Source organism: Heterodontus francisci, unplaced genomic scaffold (assembly GCF_036365525.1).
Source record: "Heterodontus francisci isolate sHetFra1 unplaced genomic scaffold, sHetFra1.hap1 HAP1_SCAFFOLD_43, whole genome shotgun sequence".
NCBI classification, from domain to species: domain Eukaryota; kingdom Metazoa; phylum Chordata; class Chondrichthyes; order Heterodontiformes; family Heterodontidae; genus Heterodontus; species Heterodontus francisci.
In genome coordinates, this window is record NW_027141852.1 from 9,180,992 (window position 1) to 9,190,097 (window position 9,106).

Consider the following 9,106-nt stretch of genomic DNA (forward strand, 5'->3'; position numbering starts at 1 on the left):
AGCCTCGAAACCTGTTCTTGTCAATGTCCAGACAGTGATTCCAGAATTTGTTGTACTTTATTAAAATTGAGACAGACAATTGGAATTCTTCACCCAAACTGCAGTGGAATGAAGATCAAATAGGGATCACGAAAAGGAGCAAGATTATTCCTCCCCTCCTTCCTTCCATCATTACTTTCTCTGGATTTGCACCAAGTGAAAGACAAATGGGAAAAGCAAATGGCGAGGGAGCAGATGCAGAAAATTATCCTTTGGCAAAAAATTTATTTTCAAATCTTCTTGATAGATTAAGTGAGTGAGCAATGCTTTGGCAGATGGAGTTTAAAATGAGGGGTCATCGACTACCGACGATAGATCAGAGTGTTTTTTTGGAAGAGGTGAGATGTTAGAAACGGTTGAGGAGCAGAGACCCGAATACTGAATTAATAAAAGCTCGTGGACTGGTAGAAAATAATGTGAAAAGTGAACAGAATATGAAGATTGGAACTCATGTTGCAGTGATATAAAACTCTGTGCTCCTGAAGTAAATGTCCAAGCCCAGATTGTGGGGAATCTGTGGAGAGTGATTTGGTTTTTATTCATTCTTGGGTGTGAGTATCGCTGATAAGGCGAGCATTTATTACCCATTCCTATTGCCGTTGAGAAGGTGGTGGAGAGCTGCCTTCTTGAACTGATGCAGTCCATATGGTGCAGGAACACCCACACTGCCGTTGGGGAGGGAGTTCCAGGATTGTGACCCAACAACAGTGAATAAATGGCGATATCGTTCCAAGTCAGGATGGTGAGTGACTTTTTTTAGATTAGAGATACAGCACTGAAACAGGCCCTTCGGCCCACCGAGTCTGTGCCGACCATCAACCACCCATTTATACTAATCCTACACTAATCCCATATTCCTACCGAACATCCCCACCTGTCCCTATATTTCCCTACCACCTACCTATACTAGTGACAATTTATAATGGCCAATTTACCTATCACCCTGCAAGTCTTTTGGCTTGTGGGAGGAAACCGGAGCACCCGGAGAAAACCCACACAGACACAGGGAGAACTTGCAAACTCCACACAGGCAGTACCCAGAATCGAACCCGGGTCCCTGGAGCTGTGAGGCTGCAGTGCTAACCACTGCGCCACTGTGCCGCCCCTTGGAGGGGAACCTGCAGGTAGTGAGTTCCCATGCATCTGCTGCCCTTGTCCTTCGAGGTGGTAGTGGTCACGAGTTTGGAAGGTGCTGTTGAAGGATACTTGGCGAGTTGCTGCAGTGCATATGGAGATGGTACACACTGCAGCCACTGTTTACTGGTTGTGGAGGGATTGAATGTTTAAGGTGGCGGGTTAGGTGCCGATCAAGTGCGCTGCTTTGTCCTGGATGGTGTTGAGCTTCTTGAGTGTTGTTGAGTGGGATGTATTCCATCACACTCCTGACTTGTGCCTTGTAGATGGTGGACAGGATTTGGGGTGTCAGGAGGTGAGATACTTGCTGCAGAATTCGTAATCTCTGACCTGCGCTTATAGCCACAGCATAGATGTGACTGGTCCAGTTACGTTTCTGGTCAAGATATTGATGGTGGGGGATTTAACGATGATAATGCTTCTGAATATCAAAAGGTAGATTTTTTTTCTCTCTCATTGGAGATGTTCACTGCTTGGCACTTGTGTGGCCAGAAGGTTGCTTGCCACTTATCAGCTCAAGCCTGAATGTTGTTCAGGTCTTGCTGCTTGCAGGCACAGACTGCTTCAGTATCTGAAGAGTTGTGAGTCATCATCTAACATTCCCACTTCTGACTTATGTTGAAGAGAAAGTCGTCAATGAAACAGCTGGGTTTGGGTCTAGGACACTACCCTGAGAAACCCCTGAGGCAATGTCCTGGGCTGAGATGATTGGCCTCCACGAACCACAACCATCTTGTTTTGTGCGAGGTACGACTCCAGCAAGTGGAGAGTTTTCCCCCGGATTCCCAGTGACTTCAATTTTGCTAGGGATCCTTGATGCCACACTCACTCAAGGGTGGTTCAAGAAGGCAGCCCACCCCACCACCTTCTCAAGGGCAATTAAGGATGGGCAGTAAATGCTGGCCTGACCAGCAACGCCCACATCGCATGAATGAATGAATAAAAAAGTGAAGTATCCCTTGTGTCATTGTTTTGGTAGAAAATATAACCCTGGTGGAATTGCCCCTCCCAATCACACCTCACTTCATAGAACATAGAAAATGGAGAAAATTTATGGCACAGAATGAGACCATTTAGCAATCGTGTCTGTGCCAGCTGAAAAAGAGCGATCCAGCCCAATCCCACTTTCCAGGTCTTGGGAATGGGATCTGAGCAGATCTCAGAGCTCACATTATGTGAATGTTCTGTTGAAGTATTGGTGAGCTGATATACCAGGGGAGATTCACACTGTTAGACACAGTGTGAAATACATTCAAGTATTTATAAAACATTGTAACATGTGAGTAATATTCCCCATTGCTTTCTCAGCACTGATGGATTGTGAAGTGGGAGACAGCCAGAAGTCCCAGTGATCCACACTGACCCTGAGCTGAGAATGAAATGAGATAAAGTTCAATCTTCAGCAGCGAGTTGCTGCAGAGAGGTAAGAGTCCTGAATCAAGGAGAGACTTTCTCATACTGCTGTTGAATCTCATTTCAAACACTCCTTGAACTCTCTGCCGAGGAATTCAGAGCTGGAGAATGCCTGTAAAATCAGCCTAAAAAGGAAATAAAAAACACCCACCGTGGGGCTCAAACTCAAAAACTTGAGATTCAGAGTTTCATGCTTTCATCGACTGAGCTCACTAGGCCTGAGATAGTGTCCCCGTCCTATCTGTTATTGGACAGTGCAGCTGTTGGCTCCATCCCAGGTGCTGAATTTGTTCTGTAAACCATGAACCAGCTTCCTCTCAAATCCCAGGTTTATCAATAAATCCTCTTACAAAATCCCCAAAGTGTGATATATTCCTCTCACTCATCCAGAATAAAAGTTACATCTTTTGCTCTTTTTTCCTTCCAAGCATTGACTTCTATTTTGCTCAGCATTTATTTTTCTCTCGTTTTTATGTTGTGCATTTCCTAACAAACATTTCATTTCAATTATTTATGAGGGATGAAATGAACAGAAGAGATTTTCTGCAATGGTACCAGGGGTGTGGGACAGAGCGAGTGGTTTGGATCTGGAATACACTGCCTGAGAGTGTGCTGGAGGCAGATTCAATCGTGGCTTTCAAAAGGGAATTGGATAAACACCTGAATAGAGAAAATTTGCAGGGTTACAATGAAAGGGCAGAGGAGTGGAATTAGTTGATTTGCTCTTGCAAAGAGCTGTCATGGACATGATGGACTGAATGGTCTCCTTCTGTACTGTAACCATTTGATTCCTTGATTCTAACTCTGTCAAAGTTGTTCTGAACTTGCTCTGCTCCAAGGAGAACAACCCCAGCTTTTCCAGTGTCTGCACATAACTGAGGTTATGAGGAACCATGGGGAACCCACTGTAAACCTTCCTCCAGACAGAAATACAACTGTTCACCACCACACTGTGACCCAGCTGTTCACAATATATATCAATGATTCGGATGTGGGGACCAAATGTACTATTTCCAAGTTCGCAGATGACACAAAACTAGGTGGGAATGTGTGTTGTGAGGAAGATGCAAAGCGGCTTCAAGGGGATTAGGACAGACTTAGTGAGTGGACAAGAAAGTGGCACATGGAATATAATGTGCAAAGATGTGAGGTTGTCCACTTTGGCAGGAGAAACAGATGTGCAGATCATTTCTTAAATGGTAAGAGATTAGAAAGTGTAGATGGACAAAGGGGCCTGGGTGTCCTTGTCAGTAAGTGACTGAAAGCTAACATGCAGGTGCAGCAAGCAATTAGGAAGGCGAATGACATGTTAGACTCTATCACAAGAGGATTTGAGTACAGGAGTAGTGAAGTATTGCTTCAATTGTATGTAACCTTGGTTGGACTGCACTTTGGAATACTGTGTGCAGTTTTGGTCCCCTTACCTTAGGAAGGATATCATTGCCATAGAGGGAGTACAACGAAGGTTCACCAGACTTGTTCCCGGGGTGGCGGGACTGTCCTATGAAGAGATTTTGGGGAAACTGGGACTGTATTCTCTAGAGTTTCGAAGAATGAGAGGTGATCTCATTGAAACTGACCATATATTTAAAGGGATAGACAGGTAGATGAAGCTATTTCCTCCGGTTGAGGAATCTAGAACCAGGGGACACAATTTCAACATAAGGGGAAAGCCACTTAGGACAGAGACGAGGAGAAATTTCTTTACTCAGAGGGTTGTGAATCTTTGGAATTCTCTACCCCAGAGGGCTGTGGAAGCTCAGTCATTGAGTATGTTTAAAGCAGAGATTGACAGATTTCTAAATGCAAATGACATAGGGGATATGGACATAGTGTGGGAAAAAGGCATTGAAGTGGATGATCAGTCATCATCATATTGAATGGCGGGGTTGGCTCGACGGGCTGAATGGCCTACTCCTGCTCCTATGTTCCTATCAGTCTGCTAATTTCATATCCATGCTGTCATTGTCCCTTTTATTACATGGGCTTCAGTTTTACTGGCAGTCTAGTATGTGACATCATCAAGAAGGTTTTCAATAAGTTAAATAAGGAGAAATTGTTTCCAATGGCAAAAGGGTCAGTAACCAGAGGATGTATTTATCAGGTGATTGAGAAAAGAACCAGAGGCGAAATGAGGTCGGGATTTATACGGTGATGTGTTGTGATTTGGAATGCACTGTCTGATCAGGACTTGAAAGCAGATTCAGCAGTAACGTTGAAAAGCAATAGGGATAAATACTGGAAGGAAAATGTACAGATTACAGGAAAAAGCTGAGCATCAGAACTAATTGGATAACACAACCAAAGAGACAGCATTGACACAATGGACCAAATGGTCTCCTTCTTTGTGTATCATTCCATGGTTTTATGAACATAATGTTGGTCCAATTGCTGAGTTGGAAGTGAAGTGAACCCAGATTCCGGGTATTCTAAACACCAGACCCAAACCAACTGAAACAAAAACAAGAAATGCTGGATTCACTCAGCAGGTCTGGCAGCATCTGTGGAAAGAGAAGCAGAGTTAACGTTTCGGGTCAGTGACCCTTCTTCGGAACTGACTGAACAAGCCTGTTGTTTAATCTCTGTTTTTCACACCAGCTTCTCCTCGCTCTTTCTGTGTTTCCTGCCTGGTCTGTTCCTCTGACCTTCATTCCTGACACTCTATTGAGAATGGCCAACTCACTGCGCCTCTCACTCCCAACCTCACTCCACCCCTTCACCCACTTCCAAACCTCTCTGTTGAACAGTACCTCACTTCTGCTCCTCTGCTCCATTAATATAACAGGAAAACATTTTCAAACAGACATTTCCACACAGTGAACGTTTCAGTGAGACAAGGTGAAGAGCAGATTCATTCACTTTCAACACAGAGAGAGCAGCTCTCCCTGTTCAGTCGAAGGAGCAGCTGTAGTTTCACTCCCTTTAGTCTTAGAGACATGGGCCAGAATTTTAAGGGACCGTTGGAGATGGCAATGGAGGCTGGGGAGGGGGAGGGGGGGTGTATAAAATAGGGATGGAAGACGTCGGACCGGATATTTCTGTCGGCGGCTGACATGGAGGGCAGACTTCGCACATCAACACGGCAAGAAGGCATTTAAAGTATTCATGAGTCCAATTGTCAGCAATTTTATTCACTGGGTCCAATTGAATTAATAGCACACGGGAACCCTGGGGCTTCAGAGCCTCGCCTGGTTAAAGGAGGTGACTGGGAGGTGGGAGCTGAGTGTTGGCTTCACTGGGAAGCTGTCGGGTGAGGCAGCGTAACTTGGCAGCAAGGGTGGAGGGGGAAAGGGCATCGGGAAACACTGTCAGGAGTGGGGGCCAATGTGCCAGCTCTGCAGGGTGAGCCACACCAGGGTGTTATTGGGGCAGTGCCACCTCATTGAGGGTGACAAATGAGGTAAATGTGGCTGGGTGTTGTTTACTGTGAAGGCCTTGCACTCAGGGAGGGGCAACCTGTCATGGGCCTCATTCACCCTGGATTCCAGGCTCCCATTGAAGAGGAGGAGGAGTAGAGAGGGAGGGAGGGAGGTGCAGGCACCAGCAGGGACACCACAGCAGCTTGGGGGCCCACAGGAGGGCCAGCCTCGAACAGGAGGCTGGAGAAGGAGGCAGAGGAGCACGTCAGCCGAGGTTCAACTACCTGCAGATGTCCGAGTGACAGTGTCTCCCCAGACTGCGCCTCTCCACGGAGGTTGTCACTGATCTCTCTGCCATGATGCAGCTGTGCCCCATGGAACTTGGTGGGCACCTGATGCCAGTGTCACTGAAGGTCACCGTGCCACTGAACTTCTCCACCAGCAGATCATTGCGGGGATCCACTGGCGATATGTGTGGAATCTCACAGTCTGTGGTGAATCAGTGCATCAAGGAGGTCACCAATGTCCTGTTCAGGAGGGCCGGTGACTATGTGCACATTGATCCAAACAGTCAAGCTGAGAGAGCTATAGGATTCGGGGCCATCGCTGGATTCCCCCAGGTGTAGGGTTTCATCAACTGTACCCATGTGACCATCAAGGCTCCTGCAGACCAGCCAGCAGCCTTCAACAGGAAGGGCTTCCACTTGCTCAGTGTGTAACTGGTCTGTGACCATCACAAATGGATCCTACAGGTGTGTGCACAAATCACGGGAAGCAGCCACAACGCCTGCATACCAAGGCACTCCCAGGTGCCAGAACCTTTCCGTGGCCCCATGCGCTTTCTGAGATGGATCCTTGGAGACAAGGGCAACCCAGTGAGAACATGAGTACTGACGCCTGTGAGGAACCCACACAACGATTCAGAGGAGAGGTACAACACCTGCTGCGGGTCAACCCGAGCGACCATCAAAGAGGCCATTGGTCTCCTGAAGATGAGATTCAGGCACTTCGATTGTTCCTGTGGAGCCCTTCAGTATGTCCCAGCGAGAGTCTCCCGTATCATGGTGGCTTGCTGTGCTCTGCACAATCTGGCATGACAGAGGGGTGAGGTGTTGACTCGTGTGGATATCACACGTGTGGATGTCTCCTCTGATGATGAGGATGTGGAGGCGGATGCTGCCCAAGCAGTGCCAGATGAAGGACCTCAGGCACAGCAGGAAAGCCTCCATGAGATACACACAAGGGAGACACGAGACACCCTTATACATTCACGTTTCCTTTGAGCCTTACCACCTTCTGGAACCACAGCAATAAAGTCTTAGCTTTAAACAGCTCTGTTGTCACCTCCTTCCTTCTACACTACAGCGCCCAGGTACACATCGCACAGTGACAAGGCCGAAGCTTTGTGAACTCAGGGCTTGGTCCCTCACTTCCAGCCCCTTGGGAGGAAGGGTTGAAATGAAGTCCCAAAGGGCATCAACAATAGGAAGGAGACATAGTGAGAGAACATCATTTCTTTATTCTGTGTGACACCAAACACAACCCTATCCATCTGGAATGTACATTCACCCGTGAACCCCTCAGTGAATCTAGGTGCTCTTCTTAAATCTCTTCCGGGTGTTCCTACCTGCTACTCCCCCTGCTCTGTCAGCTGAGGTGGAGACAGGCTGCTGACCTTGCTGCTCCATGGCTTGGGATGACATTGGCGGCCGTCCTCTGCTGCCTGAGGCCTGGAGGGCCCTGGCACACTGAGGGCCTCCTGCACAGGTACAGGGACCCCCTCTGTCATCGAGGATGATGGAGGTGCTGGCATCACTGGTGTCACTGGCAGAGGGACGTTGGAATTACCGTCCACACCAGGAGCACCCTGAGAGGGGCCCCCAGATGTAGCAGCCAGCTGCTCCTCCCCCTTATAAGACACACTTGTACCTCCCTGCTGACCTGAGAGGGACGTGGACCAAGTGGAGAGTTCAGGTGCCTCGTCCCCCCTCTCAACTTGTCACCACTGGATGGAGCTCCTGGACAAAGTGATGGAGTGCAGGTCTGTGCACATCTCCGGCAGCCACTGATTGATCGGCTGGATCTGGTTCTCCATGAGAGTCACCAATCTCTCAATGGAGGAAGCCAGACACACCCCCATCAGAGACAGTGCAGCACCCAAGGCCTGGATGGACTCCTCCATCGTCCGTGCTTGGGTACACATAGCCTCTGGCAACTCTGCCAGATGTTGCCTGACCTCTCACTGCAGCTGCAGCATTTCCCGTGTTGCTGGTGACACAAGAGGCACGTCATCAGCCTAGGGCACAGCATGGGCCTGGCCTCCCACAAACCACCAACTCCCAGTGGCCTCGGCTGTCACAGCCTCCGCCAGCTGCCCGGGCCTGTCTGTGATGTGCTCACCAGTTTGTAAGCCAGAATCTAACCGCGAACGGATACCCACCAACGTGAGAGTTTCTGTGCTGGTGAAGGGCGCAGGGGAATGAGGTGATAGTGCACCCTCTGAGGCTCCCTCCTCCTCCTCAGACATGTCCGGCTGTCCCCCAGTCTCTCCAGCTCTTTGCTTTTGACGTTCATCCGGGCCTTCATGAGAAAACAGGGACATTGAAGGGTTAGGGTCTTCCCATCATGACATTCCAACCACCCCTAACGTGCAGCTCCATTGATGCAGTGGTGAACAGATGAGCAGTGTGGCTCCTTTGCAGCAGATGCTCCCTTGTACCCCAGGAGATGTTCACTCACTCTCTTGGGTAGGTGTCCCTGTCTCTCCATCAGCTATGGAGCAGCTGCTTTGCTGCCCTGCCTGTTCCATGGCCTCCTCCTCCATCGGGATGAGGACATGGAGATAAGGCATCCACCGCCGGTCTTGACACGCTCTTTCCAATTGTGGGATGTCTTCTCCTGCAAGGTGAACTCCTGATGAACAAAGTTAGTCTCCCAGCGGGGACAAGCCCAACATCTCTGATGGTGATAGTCCAGCAGTCCATGATGGGGACACACGTATTCCTCCTGCATGTGGCCCCTCTCGAGGGACTGTGTGAGTTTATACAATGACTGACGTGCACCTCTCACCGAGATGCAGCCAAGCCTCAGGCAGCATGTCCTGCTGCCCTTCCCCAATACACATGACTGGGTGGTCACTCCCTTTCCACCAAACACTCCCT